Below are 20,662 nucleotides of genomic sequence, written 5' to 3' on the forward strand. Positions count from 1 at the left end.
GAGTGTAGGAAATATTTAATCCCTCCCTGATTTTGAGACTTTTCATACTAAGTGTCATGTTTTGGTTTTGTGGGGGGTGGGATTTTGTTTCTTTTGGTGTTTTTGGTTGTTTGTCATGTGTTCCTTGTCTCTTCCCTTGTCCCGTTATGTCAAACCACGTCCACCTGAGTGTGTCTTCCCTTCCCAGTGTATCCACCAATCAGCTTCCCTTGCCACTTGTGTCTTGCCCAGCTGTGTCTAGTCATTGTCAATTAGCCTGTGTGTATTTAGTCACCTGTTTTCCGTTCGGTTCTTGGGGGAGTCATTGTGCCTGTTCATGTCCCTGTTTTCCATGCCATGCCATGCCATGCCATGCCATGCCATGCCATGCCATGCCATGCCATGCCATGCCATGCCATGCCATGCCATGCCATGCCATGCCATGCCATGCGTTTGTTTTTTATCTTGTTGATTTTTTCCATAGTCCCTTGTTTACATTTTTTGTTAATTAAATCCCCTTTTTTACTTGCATCCCTGCCTTGCCCTGTTTTTGTTGCCCCCTGCATTTGGGTCCTGCCTCCAACACCCCCACACCTTGACACTAAGTATGTGTGTATGTTTGTGTATATTTACACGCACCCACCTCTGGAGATGGGGAGCGCCGGGCATAGCCCGAAGAGGCTCCATTGTTGAGGCGGCCAATCGGAGCTGCGGCCGTAAGGTGGTCGGTGCCTGTCGTGGCGACAATCCTCGAACCACCAGTGGTCAGGGATGCTGTCAAGCTGAAGAAGGAGTCCTATCGGGCCTTTTTGGCCTGTGGTACTGCGGAGGCAGCTGACAGTTACCGGCTGGCCAAGCGGAACGCGGCTTCAGCGGTTGCTGAGGCAAAATCTCGGACATGGGAGGAGTTCGTTTGAGGTCATGGAAAATGATTTCCGGACGGCTTCGAGGAAATTCTGGTCCAGCATCCGGCGTCTCAGGAGAGGAAAGCAGTTCACCATTAACACTGTATAATGGAGATGGTGTGCTGCTGACTTCGACTCGGGACGTCGTGAGTCGGTGGGGGGAATACTTAGAAGATCTCAATTGCACCAAGACGTCTTCCTTTGAGGAAGCAGTCTGGCGAATCTGAGGTGGGCTCTCCTATCTCCGGGGTCAAAGTCACTGAGGTGGTTGGAAATCTCCTCGGTGGCAGGGCCCCGGGGGTGGATGAGATCCACCCGTAGTTCCTAAAGACTCTGGATGTTGTGGAGCTGTCGTGGTTGACCCGCCTCTAACGCGCCTTGGTAAATAATTTGCAACGCAAAGATTTTTTTTTTTCGTATCAGAATTTGCATTTCTGCATGTTTTAGTTTTGTTTTAAGGTATTCACAAAGGCAAAGGGCAAAGTTAAAATGTTAATTTACAATGATTCGCCCAGCTCCGCAAACGGAGATGGGTGAATTTGTCGGCTGCGTGACGTCACTCATGCGGATTTTGACAGCACGCACGTATTATTATTATTATTTTTCACTCACTCACTCACTCACTCACTCACTCAAAAAAGCTTACATGTGTGAATGAGTGCGTAAAAAAACAAAACGTGCGTGCTTTCAAATTGCCGCACGAGTGACGTCACACAGCCGACAATTTCGCCCGGCCCCGTTTGCGACACAAGCCCCCCCCCCCCCCCCCCCCCCCCCCCCTCCCGCTCTGCGATTGGCTGCAGGGGTGTAAACACTGTCTTTCCACAGAAACGTCCCGCTGTTTACAAACCAAACACAAAATTACAAAATACAGGATGGGGCGGTGGGGGTTTATAGGACAAAATCCCCCCAGAAATTAAGAGAAGCCAGATCTGTAAATTGACAAGTAGTTTGTTTGTTGAAATCCTGCATTTAAAAAGTGCATTTTCCTGCGTGAAACCGGCAGACTGGGCCTTTAAACTCATAACATTTGGTGGTTAAATCTCATCCCTGATAATAAACATTCAGTTTACCTCAAAATGCTTGTTCAACTTTGATGGCGAATTTTTAAACTGCACATTCACCACAAAAAAATTGAACTCTTTTCACTAAGTCAAATTTAAACGGGCATTTAAACTTTACAATTATATCGCGATCAAAACACTGAAAAAGGGAATGAGGCTTTCGATTCCAACTGCAGCAAAAATGGCGACATCTGCCGATGACTTGATGACAATGCTTGCTCTGAAGCCCCCGGACAATTTCCAACAGCCAATCGTAACGCAGCGGGGGCGTGTCCTGCCTGACTTCCGCCGCACGTCTCCATTCGTTTCTTCACGTGCTCACTGCCGTGGCCGGCGGCCACATCGCGTTTCATCAGACGTCCTCTGCTAATTCATTCTTTTTGATTTGGTGTTGGACTGAACACACAGGACTCCCTTCACCATTTGGAAGGTCTGCGACACCGTTTATTAAATGTCGGCGTGTTTTTAAACTCGTCTCGGTGCGCGTTGATGCTTCTTGGCCTTAGTTAGCTTAGTTTAGCTTAGCTTAGCTTAGCTCGCCAGTCGCTAACAAAGAGAAGCACATAACACGTTTGTCAGGAAGAGACCAAGTGTGACTTTGTTGGCATTATTGTGCCAAAATGTCGGCGAGAACGACACCAAAGTACGAGGAGGAACTCTTTGGAGTCAAAGAAGAGAACGAGCAACATTTTCAACCGCTGGACGATGTTTGCGAGCAGCCTCGAATTGTGCTACACACAACAGGTTTGTACACTTCTTATTACTCTCCCTTGCTTAGCACTACTATATAGCGTTAAAAAAAATTCACTGCAGTCCGCATTACTGTACACAGTAATTCAATTCAACTGTTATTTTAAATAGTGAAATAAATTGATTTGATTGGTTGATTCCGGACAGGGGCCGATTATACAGTCATGAGACAGTCATACCAATGTATCTGACAAGACGTGTGCGATTTTAAGAACACTTAGGTGCACAATAAGACTGTATTAAAACGGTGGTACAATACTGCAAATTCTTTTTTTTTGTCGGTATACATTTTTATTTTTATTTTTTTTTACAAAACAGTCACAGTTTTGTCATGATTACTGCAGTATTATATTCAACTGCTGTTGCAACCAGTGTTAATTTTGACAAGAAATTTTAATTTAGTTAGTCTTTTGACTAAAATTAACAAGTTTCAGTCATAATTTAGTCTTCTGATTGTATTTTAGTTTTGATCCAATTTTAGTCAACTAAATTCACAGTTTAGTCTATTTTCCTTCAGCATACGTTTAAACTTTTATACAGAAAATTATAGCACACCTATTTGTGACTTTAGTTTAACACGCAAGACACATTTCATACAATGGTGTCTTTATTGTTTCAATGAATCATGTTCAACTGACAATATTGTAACTTTTCACCTGAATAAGAAAAAGTGCATAATTAAATTGCTTGAGATTAATCTTACAGCTGCACAATTTATGTTTATGTACAACACTTTGTATACAGCAATGCCTGTTCTCAGAGCGCTTTATAAATAAAGTTGAGTTGAGTTAAAGTGCAGTGAACACAACATTTTTGAGTGGTTCTTTTCTCATTCATTCCGATTGGATTGTGTGAATTTTCACGACTGTGTTGTTTTCATTTTCATTTTAGTCATTGACGGAATTGTCAGTCAATTTTAATCATAGTTATTGTCTGAATGAATGGCTTCTATTTTAGTTTTCATTTAATTTTCGTCAGGAAAAACAATTAGTCACGAAAATGATGATGTCAATTTTTCGGCGACAAAAATATCACTGGTTGCAACTGCAGCATTCACGAAGACGGGAGTCAATGACAATCGATTCCGTTTTGCAAATCAGTGCCGAGTTCATATGGGCATATATGCGAACTGCGCACAAGACGACACGTGAAAATGGAATGAAGCGGTTGCGCTTAATTAAGGTCAATTAATGAGTGAATTAATTAATGGAGGAAAGATTGAGGACTGGAGTAAGGCTCACTTCCTGTTGAAATTGGACTACTTCCTATTGATAGGTCACCTCTTGTTGAAATCGGGCCACTTCCTGTTGAAATCGGGCCACTTCCTATTGGTAGGTCACTTCCTGTTGAAATCGGGCCACTTCCTGTTGTTTCTAAGTCACTTCCAGGTCACTTCCTATTGAAATCAGGTCACTTCCGGGTCACTTCCTGTTGAAAACAAGTCAGTTCCTGTTGATTTCAGGTCACTTCCTATTGAAAGCAGGTCACTTTCTGTTGAAATTGTGTCACTTCCTGTTGATTTAAAGCCACTTCTGAGTCACTTCCTGTTCATTTTATGCCATTTCCAGGTCACTTCCTATTGAAATCAGGTCACTTCCTGTTGAAATCGTGTTGCTTCCTGTTGATTTGATGCCACTTCTGGGTTACTTTCTGTTGATTTTAGGCCATTTCCAGGTCACTTCCTGTTGAAATCAGGTCACCTCCTGTTGATTTTTAGCCATTTCTGGGTCACTTCCTGTTCAAATGAACAGGTCACTTCCTATTGAAATCAGGTCACTTCCGGGTCACTTCCTGTTGAAAACAAGTCAGTTCCTGTTGATTTCAGGTCACTTCCTTTTGAAATCAGGTCACTTCCTGTTGAAATCGTGTTGCTTCCTGTTGATTTGATGCCACTTCTGGGTCACTTCCTGTTCAAATCAACAGGTCACTTCCTATTGAAATCAGGTCACTTCTGGGTCACTTCCTGTTGAAAACAAGTCAGTTCCTGTTGATTTCAGGTCACTTCCGGGTCATTCCTGTTGAAAACAAGCCACTTCCTGTTGAAATCGGGTTATTTCCTGTTGAAATCAGGTCACTTCCTATTCAAGCCGGGGCATTTCCCGGCGAGAATCCCTGGTGTACCAAATCAATTGGCCAAGATGGCCGCCACCCCTAGTGAGACTCTTGGACGTAACTTAATCATTTGGCCAAGATGGCTGCCGCTGAGGGCAGGCGTAGGGTACAAAATAGGAAATTGTGATTAAGGCGTGAATTTTGGAACTAAAAAAGGAGAATTGGTGGACTACATTGAAGTTGGAATGTAGTGAATTGGATGAAGAATGTGGAAGTAAATGTGAAATGTAGAATGTAGGGAGAGGTAGGGTACAAAATGGGGAATTGTCTTAAGGCGTTAATTTTGGAAGTGAAAAAGAAGAGCTCATGGCGTGAATTGGTGGAATATATTGAAGTTGGAACAAAGTGAATCGGATGAAAATTGTGGAAGTAAATGTGAAATGTAGAATCTCCCATTATGAATACATTGGAAAAAACGTGTACGAAATCGGGAATTGCGAGTAAGGCGTGAATTTTGGAACAGGAAAAGAGCTCGTGGTATGAATTTTAGGAATATATTGACGTTGGAATGAAGTAAATTGGATGAAAAATGTGGAAGGAAATTTTGAATCTTCCATGAAGAATGCATGAGGAAAAATTGGGTACAAAATGGGGAATTGTGGGTAAGGCGTTAATATTTGGAATATGTTTAAATTGAAAGATGAGAATGGGATGAATCATGTGGAAGTAGGGGTCTTCCAGCCTAACTATGGTTACAAATAGGTGTTTTAATTTTCTATGTAAAAGTTGAAATGTATGCGGATGGACAATATCAACTCAACTCAATTTAGTCGACTTCAATCAATAGAGATTAAAATGGTGACCTTATATCGGCTGTCAGATTTTTAACAAGGCCAATACTTTTTTTCCTTTTTCTTTTTGTTTTTTTGGATGGGCTAATCCGAGTATGCGGTGGCCCCAAGTCGAGGTGCACTGTAGAAACAATAATGCACATCATGTCACGCTTGAAATTTGACTTGACCAACCCAAATGTGTGTTTGTCTTCTTGTGTCCTGCAGACGTCGCTGAGAAATATCTTCGTCCTGACCAAGAGGACATGAAGCCTCCGAATGTTAAAGAGGAGGAAGAACATCCTTACATCGAAGAGGAAGAAAAGCCCGTTCGTGTCAAAGAGGAGGAGGTTGAGGATGACGTCACCAAGTCACCAATGACCTTCGCCCCTTTAAAGAGTGAAGATGAAGTCAAGGGTGAGAGTGAGGAGGGCACAGGGGCGGAGCCTCCAAACAGCATCTCAACTCCTCAAAACATGATTCCAGAAAGTGATGCAGACCACTGGGGATCATCAAAAGCAAAAAGTGATGACATAAGGTCCCTTTCTTCTCATGATGATGATGATAATGATGATAATCTGCATGGTAATGATGAACATGCTGCTGATGATAGGTCGTGTCACACTGACGACAAATCTTGGGAGTGTTCTCACTGTGGGAAAACATTGAGTTCAAAAAGAAGTTTGAAAATTCACTTGAGAAGACACACTGGGGAAAAACCTTTTTCTTGTTTAGATTGTGGCAAAAGCTTCTCTTGGAAATCAGATTTCACAATACATACAAGAAGACACACTGGGGAAAAACCTTTTTCTTGTTTAGATTGTGGCAAAAGCTTCTCTCAGAAGTCAGCTTTAACAACACATACAAGAAGACACACTGGGGAAAAACCTTTTTCTTGTTTAGATTGTGGCAAAAGCTTCTCTCAAGTCAGCTTTAACAACACATACAAGAAGACACACTGGGGAAAAACCTTTTTCTTGCTCAGACTGTGGCAAAAGCTTCTCTCGGAAGTCAGATTTAACAACACATACAAGAAGACACACTGGGGAAAAACCTTTTTCTTGTTTAGATTGTGGCAGAAGCTTCTCTTTGAAGTCAAATTTAACAAAACATTCAAGAACACACACTGGGGAAAAACCTTTTTCTTGCTCAGATTGTGGCAAAAGCTTCTCTTCGAAGTCAGCTTTAACAACACATACAAGAAGACACACTGGGGAAAAACTTTTTGCTTGTACCCACTGTGGCAAAAGCTTCTCTCAGAAGTCAAATTTAACAACACATACAAGAACACACACTGGGGAAAAACCTTTTTCTTGCTCAGATTGTGGCAAAAGCTTCTCTTCGAAGTCAGCTTTAACAACACATACAAGAAGACACACTGGGGAAAAACTTTTTGCTTGTACCCACTGTGGCAAAAGCTTCTCTCAGAAGTCAAATTTAACAAAACATTCAAGAACACACACTGGGGAAAAACCTTTTTCTTGCTCAGATTGTGGCAAAAGCTTCTCTTCGAAGTCAGCTTTAACAACACATACAAGAAGACACACTGGGGAAAAACTTTTTGCTTGTACCCACTGTGGCAAAAGCTTCTCTCAGAAGTCAAATTTAACAACACATACAAGAACACTCACTGGGGAAAAACCTTTTTCTTGCACAGATTGTGGCAAAAGCTTCTCTGACAAGTCAGCTTTAAAAATACATACAAGAATCCATAGTGGCGAGAAACCTTTTTCTTGCTCAGCCTCTGGCAAAAGCTTCCCTGCCAAACCTAAATTAAGAAGCCACATAAGAACACACACCGGACAGAAACCATATTCATGCACAAAATGTGCGAAAAGCTTTGCTTACACCCATTCTTTAACAGCGCATGCAAAAACACACACTGGAGAGAAACCGTATTCCTGCTCAGATTGTGGAAAAAGCTTCTCTTCCATGACAAATTTAAGAAAGCACACAAGAACACATGGTGGGAAGGAACCATTCAGTTGCAGTGTTTGTCCTAAAAGATTCTCTTGTAAAAAACTTGCTGAGAGACACGAGTGTGCTGGTGAGAATGGCAGCCATCTTTGAAGCTTCAAAAAAGGAAGGGAAGTGAGTTTGGTGTGCTGTAAAAGTGTCAATGCATCTTAAGTGTAAATGTAATGCTTTCAAAACTACTCAACCTGTAAATATTAAATGTTTGCTGTTAATGTGTTTAAATGTCAATGTATGTTTTTTTTGTACGTAATTTAGGAAGTTATTTTTGTTTGCTTCTGAATGTTGTTAATGGTTGTTTGTTGATGTTTGTAGGTGTTGTGTATTTGCTTGTGTAAAGCACATTGAGTTGCCTTGTGTATGAAATAGAAATAAAGCCACCTTGCAATTTTCCCCAAATAAGCGTCGAGAATACGTTCAGACACACAAAGCCATCTGCGATTAAAAATTTTTGTTGAACAGTGTTATCACTGAAATGATTGACGCAAATGTCCTACTCTTTGTTGCTAACTCAACCACCACAGCTCCGTGCTAGCTAACACGCCATATGGTAGTGCATTTTGCACATTTTATCTTTCTATGTAACAATTTTGACATTATTAGCATACAATATTCAGATGACATGAGAACAAAATTGTGTCCATACCTGGTTTTGATTCTTTCATTTTGCATGTGGTAATATAATTTCTGTTCATGTGGCACTTTTGCCTCTGCAGGCAGATTGTTCTTGTCGCCAAACAACCTTTCATCACATTTTAAAATCAAAATACAAATCAAATGGAGTAGATGCCACCTGGACTTCCGGGCTTCACACACCAGCTCCGTTTCCGGCCACTGCTGCGACTCACAGGCGGCGTTCCGACAAAAATGATCACATTAACAGAACCGACAGTACAATGCAATTGCATTTGTACTTCTGAGTGTGGCGCTGATGAGATGATGCTCCCCCTGGTGGGAAGTGTGTGGCAATACCTTACATCCCTTGCCAATCAGCATTAGTGCCCCCCCTACATAAGGAGTCAGTTGGTATCTGCCCTCAACTTACTCCTTGGCTCTGAGGTCCGCCTCCTTGACTTCAATGGCTTGTCATCATCAGTCATCAACAACATTTTACCTTCATTGGAAGGTAAGTGTTGCGTCAAAACTTTGCTGAAGGAAAGTGTGAGAGCCACAGATGAGAAAAACTGGCCAAAAGTCATTTGTATTACTTGCAGTACAAATAAATGTTACATATATATATCAATAACATATCAGATACTGTATCACCTTCCCATGGGCTCACCACCGGTGGGAGGGGCCACAGGGGTCGGCTGCAGTGGAGGCTGGGTGGCAGCCAAGGGAGTAGACCTTGGCGGACCGACCCCCCCAGCTGCAGAAGCTGGCTCTTGGGACATGGAATGTCACCTCTCTGGCAGGGAAGGAGCCTGAGCTGGTGTGTGAGGCAGAGAAGTTCCGACGAGACATAGTCGGACTGTCCTCCACACACGGCTTGGGCTCTGGTACCAGTCCTCTCGAGAGGGGTTGGACTCTCTTCCACTCTGGAGTTGCCCATGGTGAGAGGCGCAGAGCAGGTGTGGGCAGTCAGAAAGAGTTTAAACGCCTCCCTCTGGCAGAACTTCTCCCTTGTCCCGGGGGAGGAGAAGGTTCCGAGTGGGCTATGTTCCGCGCCTCCATTGTTGAGGCAGCCGATCGGAGCTGCGGCCATAAGGTGGTCGGTGCCTGTCACGGCGAAAATTCTCAAACCGGCAGGTGGACACCAGCGGTAAGGGATGCCGTCAAGCTGAAGGAGTCCTATCGGGCCTTTTTGGCCTGTGTTACTGTGGAGGTACCGGCTGGCCAAGCGGAACGCGGCTTCGGCGGTTGCTGAGGCAAAAACTCGGACATGGGAGGAGTTCGGTGAGGCCGTTGAAAATTACTTCTGGATGGCTTCGAGGAAATTCTGGTCCACCATCTGGCGTCTCATGAGAGGAAAGCAGTTCACCATTAACACTGTATAATGGAGATGGTGTGCTGCTGACTTCGACTCGGGATGTCGTGAATCGGTGGGGGGAATACTTCGAAGATCTCAATTGCACCAAGACGTCTTCCTTTGAGGAAGCAGTCTGGCGACTCTGAAGTGGGCTCTCCTATCTCTGGGGTCAAAGTGACTGAGGTGGTTGGAAAGCTCCTCGGTGGCAGTGTCGATGCGATCCGCCCGGAATTCCTAAAGGCTTTGGATCTTGTGGGGCTGTGGTGATTGACCCGCCTCTACAACATTGCGTGGACATCGGGGACAGTGCCTCTGGATTGGCAGACCGGGGTGGTGGTCCCCCTTTTTAAGAAGGGGGACCGGAGGGTTTTTCCAACTTCAGAGGGATCACACTGCTCAGCCTCCCTTGTAAGGTCTAAGTTGAGTCCCGGATTCAGGAGGAGCAGTGGTTTTCGTCCTGGCCGTGGAACCGTGGACCAGCTGTACACCCTCAGCAGGATCATCGAGGGTGCGTGGGAGTTCACTCATCCAGTCCACATGTGTTTTGTGGATTTGGTGAAGGCGTTCGACCGTGGGTGCTTCGGCAGTATGGGGTACCGAGCCCCCTGATACGGGCTGTTTAGTCCCTGTCCGGCCGATGTTAGAGTTTGGTTCGCATCGCTGGCAGTAAGTTGGATTCGTTTCCAGTGAGAGTTGGACTACGCCAAGGCTGCCCCCTGTCACCGATTCAGTTCATAACTTTCTAAGAATTTCTATGCGTAGCTGAGGCGTCGAGGGGGTCCGGTTTGGCTGCCTCTGCACTGCATCGCTGCCCTTTACAGATGATGTGGTGCTGTTGGATCTCCAACTCTCACTGGAGCGGTTCGCAGCCGAGTGTGAAGCAGTTGGGATGAAGATCAGCATCTCCAAATCTGAGATCATGGTCCACAGTCGGAAAAGGGTGGTGTGCCCTCTCTGGGTCGGGAATGAGATACTTTCCCAAGTGGAGGAGTTCAAGTATCTTGGGGTCTTGCTCACGAGTGAAGGCAGGATGGAGCGGGAGATCAACAGGTGGAGCGGTGCAGTGTCCCGAGTGATGTGGACTCTGTATCGGTCCATTGTGGTGAAGAAAGAGCTGGGCCAAAAGGCGAAGCTCTCAATTTACCAGTCGATCTACGTTCCAACGCTCACCTATAGTCACGAGCTGTGGGTCGTGACCGAAAGAACGAGATCCCGGATACAAGCGGCCGAAATGAGTTTCCTCTGCAGGGTGTCCGGGCTCTCCCTTAGAGATAGGGTGAGAAGCTCGGTCATCCGGGAGGGACTCAGATTCGAGCCGCTGCTCCTCCGCATTGAGAGGAGCCAGCTGAGGTGGCTTCTGGTTCGGATGCCTCCTGGACGCCTCCCTGGGGAGGCGTTCCGGGCGTGTCCCACCGGCGGGAGGCCCCGGGGACGACCCAGGACACGCTGGAGAGACTATGCCTCTCGGCTGGCCTGGGAACGCCTTGGGATCCCACCGGAGGAGCTGGTTGAAGTTGCCGGGGAGAGGGAAGTCTGGGTTTCCCTCCTAAATCTGCTGCCCCCGCGACCCGACCTCGGATAAACGGAAGAAGATGGATGGAAACACGTGTCTTCGAGCAAATAATTTTTTAAAACAAATAACTTTATAAACTAACTATTTAGTTAATTTGAACAAAACAGTCTCTAAAACGTGTAGACAATTTGAATTTAAACAACGTATACAATATCAACAACAAACTTCATCGGAAACGCTTTGCTTCTGAACGAAGCTGACGTACAGACGGACTAGTCCGTGCGTACAACATGCTCAAATCAACCGTGATTTAAATGTCGAACTGTGTTGTTGTTTTTGAGAAAATGGAAAGTTTTGAAATAATTGAGGACGGGTAAAACTAAGCAAGCCTCGTCGGTATTTGATAATTTTAAGAATATATCGTCTGTTGTAGTCTTTTTTTTTTTTTGTCCTGTTTTCTTTTCCTTTTGTTCGAGTGCATGGTTCTATGTTGTGTGCTCACTGCTAAATTTGCAATTCTCGTGTTCTTTGGATTATTTGGGGGGTCTGTTGATTTTCCTTAAAAATGTCTAATTGTTTGTGTATTATTGCACTATATCGCCACTGGGTATCTTCAAACTTGTTTTCAATTGCATGTTGTCACGCCGCCACCAGAGTGGCGGTTCATGCTTTTGTTTTTACAGTCATGTTCCTGTTTTATTTTGATAGTCCTGACTCCACTCTCACCCCAGGTCACTTACCCTTCCTGCAGCCTCACTGATTACAGGTCCACGCCCATGATCACTACCACCTGTTCCTAATCAACCCGGACATAAAAGCCACCTGGATTCTCTCCTCGTTGCCGAAGTGTCACATATCTCAGTGCATGGAAGCGTCCTCTCAGTCCTCGTACCACCGTCCTTGTTTGATGTCTAGCCTTGCCTTGTCTTGCGCCTTTAGTTTGCCCTGTTTTTCCTCCCTTGTGGAGCGCCTTTTGTTGTCCCTGTTTTTGAGTGCCCTTTTTTGTATCTCCCGTTTGGAGCTCTTTTTGTTCAGCCTTTTTTCCCTCCTTGCGAGGCGATTTGAGTTTCATTGGATTAAAGCTGCAGCCTTGTTGGCCAACTTACACTCTGCGTCTGAGTCCTACCTCCTCGCTTCGTGTCACATGTGATGCGTTATATGTTTACACGAAAATAAAAAGTTACGAGTACTTAATTGTGAGTTATTCCGAAATGTTCAAGTTCTTGCATTCAAGCCATACGTTTTAAAATGCTTGAATTTGCGGGAGCTGGATTTCAAGCGGAAAGGTGTTCTGCCTGTTAATGCCGATCTACAAAGATGCTCAATAACACATAACAGGTGTTGTGAACTGGAAGGAGCTGCCTGCAGAGTACAAAATAATGTACAGTACTTCTTCAGCACCCACATCAACTGCTGCAAAATTTATTGACACTCGAGCTGAATGTAAAGGAAGGGAAATGGACATTTTTTATTATTTTTTTAAAAAGATATATAATTATGGGCGTTTTATGCCACGCCACTGAAGACTGAGCGTTCTGCCGCATGCTTAATCCAAGAATCCTGCACAATTGAGGAGTCTGCTTTCGAGAAGGAACAGGAAGCATAAATGTGTAATGTAAACGTGGAAACCACCCGGTGTAATAACCTTATTTATTGATTGATTGAATTTTTATTTTTTAATTTTATTTTCATTATTATTATTATTATTATTATTATTATTATTATTATTAATTTACTCTCAGGTGTAATAACCTTATTTATTTATTGATTGAATTTGTATTTTATTATGATTATTATTTATTCAATCTCTGGTGCAATAGCCTTATTTATTATTGATTGATTGAATTATTTATTTTATTATTACGCTTTTGTGAATGAATATATTCCATCACGACAGAAATCAGTTTGCGTCCACCTTGTTGTTTTGACAAAACCACCGTCAAAGACACGATTTACTGCAATTACGCTACATTGGCCATTCGGTGGCGCTGCGCTACACTACTACTTAACATTACTTTGAGTTTTTTTTTTTTTTTTATTTGCTGTAAGACATACAAACATGGTAACAATCAAAGATTTTCAGTATAAGTCAACATTACTTTGAGTTAAGATAGTTTACGTTTCGGCTGAGTTAAAAAAAAAAAAGTAAGACGGAATTGGAGACCACGTGTTTCCGGTAGAGCTCCACTCACGTGTATGGGGCTCTCGGCTATCCAGTCGTTCATATATTCAGGTCAGTGTTCTCGGCCTAGTTAGCTTAGCTTAGCTTAGCTCGCTAGCCGCTAACAAAGAGAAGCGCATAACACGTGGTCAGGAAGAGATCAAGTGCGACTTTGTTGGCATTATTGGGCCAGAAATGTCTGCGAGAACGACACCAAAGTACGAGGAGGAACTCTTTGGAGTCAAAGAAGAGAACGAGCAACATCTTCAACTGCTGGACGATGTTTGCGAGCAGCCTCGAATTGTGCTACACACCGCAGGTTTGTACACTTGTTATTACTCTCCATTGCTTAGCACTACTATATAGCGTTAAAAAACAAAACAAAACATGCAGTCAGGACGGTTAAACAGTCATCGGACAGTCATACCAATGTAACAGTCGTGTGCGTAAGGTTTTAATAAAGATGCTCGAGTGATTTATTTGCTCTGTAAAAGACAAAATGGGACACAGTTTTTCGTATTCGTCATCTGCACCACATGTGCTGCTTCCCCCTGCAACTTAGTGTCGCGATGTCCACATCTGCATTTCTTTTCTAAGATGAATGGAATATATTCTTCCAAAAATGTTAAGTAATGCTAAGCACCTTCATTTATACAGAGTTAATCACCAAAACACAGTATTTGTTATTTTATTTCAACCGCCCAAAGAAAATGGGAAAGCAATGCATTGGTTAAAGTGGGACAGTATTTATTTATATAAATACTTTTTTTTTTTTTTTTTTTTTTTTATTTAAATGTATTATTATTATTATTATATAATTATTCTGTTGTTTTTATTTCTATTTATATTTATTTTTTGCAATAATTTTTTACAATGTTTTTTAATATCCATTTTTATTTTCATTTTATGCATTTATTTGTTCATGTCTTCATTCACCTTATTTATTTAAATTTATTTATTATTCTGTTGTTTTTATTTCAATTTATATTGTACTTTTTAAAAAAAAAAGTTTTTATAGAATTTTTTATTTTCACTTTATGCATTTATTTGTTCATGTCTTCATTTACTTTTTTATTTTTTTTATTTTTATTTTAACAGTTTCTGTCCTCCATACAGAAGAAGTGTGAGCGGGATTGTGGGCCGTTTGGAGATGCAATGTAGCCAACTCGCGGCCTGTCGTCGTGGCAACCCTCATTTGCAGGAACATTAAAATGAATCCGATGAATCTGAAATAGTGCTGGGCGATATATATCGGCATGGCGATAGAAAAATGTTTATTGTGCCCTTTTCTTACCTAACAGCATGAGACAAATAGCCAAATACTTCTAGCTGACTGTTGAATAATTCTAAATAAATAAAACTTAAGCAGTCTAAAGAAGAGTCGTCACAAAAGAAACGGAAGATCAGTAAAAATCTCATCTTCTTATTTTTGCCTTTTACTGTTTGAGGGTACTCGACACTTGTGGATTAAGAAAGGAGTAGTTAACAATTTTTACCACTTTTCAAAAGGATTATTATTTCTTCAAAGTTAATGCCCATTTTTGGATTACTTTTGAGATTTTTTTTACTTTTAATTTTTGCGTTTATTCTTTTTTTATCTTTTGATGGATTACCTGTTTCTTCATTGAGTATTTGGAATTACCAATGACTGAGTATTCATTTAATTTGATAAAGGTATAAACTTAATGTCCATTTATTTTAACTTATTTATTTATTATACGTTTTATTTATTTATATTATCCTGCTTTTCCAAACCAAAATCGATCTAATGTTTGCCGTTTTATGAGAGTTGAGTTTCAATAAATATTGGGGGGAAAAAAGTCTATTAACTGTTTGTTTATGATCTTTTCCTCCATCAAGCAGCTTAATCGAGAAGCTACATTTAATATGAATCAATTTGCTCAGTTTGAAGCTGAGCATATACATATTTATTTATTTGATCTACTACTCTAGCTGCACTACAAAGTTGAAACTTTGCAATTTGGAATTTTTTTTTTTTTTTTTTTGCATTTAATTTATGACAGAAAATGTCTGAACTTTATTTTTTTATGCCTTATAAAAATGTCTAGGCCGCTGTGCCTACTTTGTTTACATTTTTTATTTTATATTGCAGCCCTACTAGATTCATTTGTGACATTCATTAAATGTTACACACAAATAAAATGTGAAATTGTAAGCAAAGTACGTTGTATCATTGGGGTGTGAATTGCCTAGTACCTGACGATTCGATTCGTATCACGATTCATAGGTCACGATTCGATTCGATGCCGATTAATCCCCATCCGAATTTATAAGTCGAATGTTGCGATTTTTCATTTTATTTTTTTTACTCAAATTTAGAAAATACTATTCAGTAAACTTGTACATGTACACTGTTAAGATTTGTATGAAAATGTATTATTTATTTATCTGAAACTTCAGTCATTACTGTGAGCCACTGTATTTAACAAACAGGTTGTAATCGGTTTCATGTTTGAATGGCTTTGAAATAAAATATTAAGGCTTAATATTCCATTCATTCATATAAAAATCGTTTAAAAGACGTTTAAAAATCGATTCGGCTGCCCATTGAATCGATTCGAGAATTGCGTGATGTAATATCGCGATACATTGCCGAATCGATTTTTTTTTTAACACCCCTATTGTATAATATTTCATGGAAGAACTACAAATATATCTATATCGTGGTATGGACCATTTGCACGTGACGTCACTTCCCCCCCATGGGGCCGCACCCTCCTGAACGCTGGACGGCAAAAGAACCACTTGCCTGGATTGTAACAATTGAATCGCGTAGAGCGTGAAGTCCTTTGTGTCGTCGATTAAATTTATAAAATGGTCATATCTTGCTGTGCGGTCGGTTGTACAAACAGACAAGGGAGTAAACTAGGGGTGTTAAAAAAAATCGATTTGGCGATATATCGCGATACTACATCGCGCGATTCTCGAATCGATTCAATAATCGGCAGAATCTTTTTTTTTTTTTTTTTTTTAGGATTCACACCTTGAGCATGGAAGAATGTTATATGAACGGAACATTAAGCCTTAATATTTTATTTTAATGCTGTTCAAACATGAAACAGATTACAACCTCTATAAGACTGAAATTTCAGATAAATAAATAATACATTTTCATATAAATCTTACACTCTACAAGCTTACTGATTAGTATTTTCTAAATTTGAATGAAAAAAAATCACAACAATCGACTTATAAATTCGTATCGGGATTAATCGGTATCGAATCGTGACCTGTGAATCGTGATACGAATCGAATCGTCAGGTACTAGGCAATTCACACCCCTACATGTCATGCACCGTGAATTCCGGAAAAGTCGGCGATTTGATTCGTTCCGAAAATGGTGGGGGACAGAAGGTAAGGGTCTGTTTTCAAACGAGCCATCTCCAGTTTCTGTAAATATCGCACTCTATGAGCTCCTACTAAACGTTCCACTTCTGCTGACAGGCGAACGTCAGTTGAACTAGCAGATTCCATGGCTCGATGGGTAATAATAACTTTTCGTTTGTAAAATAAAAGTCTCTAAGTACCTAAATCGCTCCGCGGCCCGTCCACTTCCATTCAAACGTCATTTCCTTCCGCCGTCCATGGTAGGGCAGTCACGTGATCACAATTATTTCCCATATCGCCCAGCACGAATCTGAATAATCGATAGATTAAGCAATTCTAAATTTGATAGTAACAGTACTATCAACTCAAACTTGAAATTTGACTTGACCAAACCAAATGTGTGTTTTTTTTCTTCTTGTGTCCTGCAGACGTCGCTGAGAAATATCTTCGTCCTGACCAAGAGGACATGAAGCCTCCGAATGTTAAAGAGGAGGAAGAACATCCTGACATCGAAGAGGAGGAAAAGCCCGTTCGTGTCAAAGAGGAGGCGGTTGAGGATGATGTCACCAAGTCGCCACCGACGTTCGCCCCTTTAAAGAGTGAAGATGAAGACAAGGGTGAGAGTGAGGAGGTTGGAGGGGCGGAGCTTCCAAACAGCAGGTCAACTCGTCAACACATGACGACAGAAGGTGATGCAGACCCCTTGCGACCACCACAAGCACAAAGTCATCATGACATCAGGGCTTGAGATAGACCCATATGTTTTTTTCAGGACCGATACCAATAGCGGTTATTAGTAGTCAAGGAGGCCAATGACCGATATTTCAGGCCGATATTCATTTTCAGTAAAAAAAAAAAAAAAAAAACATGGGGAAATATTAGCATCAAAATTTTTGTAAAATACAAAAGCCAATCTTGACTGTGTTATATCGTCTAAAAAAGTGAAATGGAAACTTGAGCAAATAAATACCATATCGCTCTACTTTTCTACAGTAAATGTTTTTCCCCAAAATTTACAAACACCTGAAATCTTCACATTTCTGTCACAATAACAAAATGGTTCAGAAGATTCCCAGGGTCAGTAGTAGCAACTCTTATAAAGTTAACTGAAAATTTCAAATGGGTTTAGATTTACCTTATATCGACTGTCAGATTTAGATAAAGGCCAATACCGATATTCATCAAAATGCCCAATATCTATAATCGGCCTGTATCGGTCTATCTTTAATAATGTCCCCCTTTCTTCACAATGATGATGATGATGACGATGCACGTCACTCTGCCAACAACTGTTTGGAATTTTCGCAGTGTGGGAAAACATTGAGCTCAAAATGGAGTTTGAAAGCACACACACAACACGGGAAAACCTTTTTCCTACTCAGATTGGTGCAAAGATTTCGCTCAAAAGTCAATTTTTGCAATAAACAAAGGAAACACAAACTGATGAAAAACCTGTTGTCCATCGATCGAAGTGCTCCATGTGGGGTGTTGAGTCGCCAAACTTTTTTTTTTGTTTTTTTTTTGGACTTGACCAACACAAATATGTGTTTTGTCTTCTTGTGTCCTGCAGACGTTGGTGAAAAATATCTTCATCCTGATGAACAGGAGGTGGAATCTCTTCATGTTAAAAAGGAGAAGGAGGAGGAAGAACATCATTATTCTAAAGAAGAAAAAAAGCCCCTTGGTGTTGAGGATGATGTCACCAAGTCACCAATGACCTTCGCCCCTTTAAAGGGTGAAGATGAAGTCGAGGGTGAGAGTGAGGAGGGCACAGGGGCGGAGCCTCCAAACAGCATCTCAACTCCTCAAAACATGATTCCAGAAAGTGATGCAGACCACTGGGGATCATCAAAAGCAAAAAGTGATGACATAAGGTCCCTTTCTTCTCATGATGATGATGATAATGATGATAATCTGTATGGTAATGATGAACACGCTGCTGGTGATAGGTCGTGTCACACTGATGACAAATCCTGCGAATGTTCTCACTGTGGGAAAACATTGAGTTCAAAAAGAAGTTTGAAAATTCACTTGAGAAGACACACTGGGGAAAAACCTTTTTCTTGTTTAGATTGTGGCAAAAGCTTCTCCCGGAAGCCAGAATTAACGATACATACAAGAAGACACACTGGCGAGAAACCTTTTTCTTGCTCAGATTGCGGCAAAAGCTTCTCTGACAAGTCAACCTTAACAACACATACAAGAAGCCACACTGGCGAGAAACCTTTTTCTTGCTCAGATTGTGGCAAAAGCTTCTCTTCGAAGTCCTATTTAAAAAAACATATAAGAAGACACACTGGGGAAAAACCTTTTTCTTGCCCAGATTGTGGCAAAAGCTTCTCTCAAAGGTCAACTTTAACAAGACATACAAGAAGACACACTGGCGAGAAACCTTTTTCTTGCCCAGATTGTGGCAAAAGCTTCTCTCGGAAGTCAGATATAAAAGCACATACAAGAACACACACTGGGGAAAAACCTTTTTCTTGCGCAGATTGTGGCAAAAGCTTCTCTCACAAGTCAAACTTAACAACGCATACAAGAAGCCACACTCGCGAGAAAGCTTTTTCTTGCTCAGATTGTGGCAAACGCTTCTCTCTGAAGTCAGATTTAACAAGACATACAAGAACACACACTGGGGAAAAACCTTTTTCTTGCTCAGATTGTGGCAAAAGCTTCTTTGACAAGTCGAATTTAAAAGCACAACAAAGAACACACACTGGCGAAAAACCTTTTTCTTGCTCCGATTGTGGCAAAAGCTTCTTTGACAAGTCGAATTTAAAAGCACATACAAGAAGACACACTGGCGAGAAACCTTTTTCTTGCTCAGATTGTGGAAAACGTTACTCTGACCAATCATGTTTCAACAAACACACAAGATCACATGGTGCGAAGGAACCATTCAGTTGCGGTGTTTGTGCTAAAAGATTCTCTTCTAAATATCTTGCTGAGAGACACGAGTGTGCTGGTGAGAATAGCAGCCATCTTTGAAGCTTCAAAAAATGAAGGGAAGTGAGTCTGCTGTGTTATTTTGTAATAAAATATTCAAAACTACCTGGGCCTGTCATCATGATTTACGTTCATTAATCAAATAAAAGTATAGATATTAGGATTTCGGAAGACTTAAGAAGTACCAACTCCAACGTCTTACTTAAAAGTGTAAATGTAATGCTTTCAAAACTACTCAACCTGTAAATATTAAATGTTTTTAACGTTTACTGTTAATGTGTTTACAATGTATGTAATTTTGGAAGCTATTCTTATCTGTTTCTGAATCTTGTTAATTGTTAATTTGTTGATGTTAGATGTGTTTTTGCTTGTGTGAAGCACATTGAGTTGCCTTGTGTATGAAATCGAAATAAAGCCACCTTGCTTTGCCTTGCAATTTTCCCCAAATAAGCGTCGAGAATACCTTCAGGGACACACAAAGCCATCTGGGATTAAAAGTTGCTGTTGAACACTGAAACGATTAACGCAAAATGTCCTACTCTTTGTATACAATATTAAAAAGAGTGTCGACTGGCTGGCCAGGCTAACTCACCCCGAGATCAAACCAACAACAGCTCCGCGCTAGCTAACGTGCCATATGCTAGTCTTTGGACGTGCATTTCACACATTTTATTTTTCTATGGAACAGTTTTTACATTATTAGCACAATGTACAATATTCAGATGACTTAAGAAGAAAATTGTATTCATACCCGGTTTTGCTTCTTTCATTTTTCATGTAATAATGTGGCTACATGTAATGGATCAGGGCTTGTAACTCATACTAATATTTCTGTGCACGTAAGATAAACACGTTTTGTTTATTTTCTATTGTTTAACTTTTATGTTAGTAAGAACAACTTTAGTACATTATCATAGAAGCGTTAGTGAGTAGGACTAGATGTTTTTGTACTTCTTCCTACTTCTTTTCCTTTTCTCTTTAACACATTCACTGCCAGCCCAGCAAAAATGCATTATTTGACGTTTTTTTCCGTCAATGGCAGTCAATGACTTAAGATGAGATGTAACCAAAATGGATGGTTTTTTAAACATTTGCCTTAAAAAAAAAATTAAAAAAAGGAAAAAAGGATGCTGCAATATAATCACAAAATATATTGGCACATTGTGTTTAA

The 20,662-nt window shown here is 41.1% G+C and overlaps 1 pseudogene across 1 annotated transcript; it reads left to right on the forward strand.

The window, feature by feature from the left end:
- Window positions 1-2,287: 2,287 nt before the first annotated feature.
- LOC144012356 (uncharacterized) lies at window positions 2,288-20,591 on the forward strand (annotated as a pseudogene). The gene is made up of 3 exons (XR_013282126.1): window positions 2,288-2,692; window positions 5,809-7,291; window positions 18,587-20,591. The product of XR_013282126.1 is annotated as an uncharacterized LOC144012356 (transcript).
- Window positions 20,592-20,662: the final 71 nt, after the last annotated feature.

This window comes from Festucalex cinctus, chromosome 1 (genome assembly GCF_051991245.1).
Source record: "Festucalex cinctus isolate MCC-2025b chromosome 1, RoL_Fcin_1.0, whole genome shotgun sequence".
Classification (NCBI taxonomy): domain Eukaryota; kingdom Metazoa; phylum Chordata; class Actinopteri; order Syngnathiformes; family Syngnathidae; genus Festucalex; species Festucalex cinctus.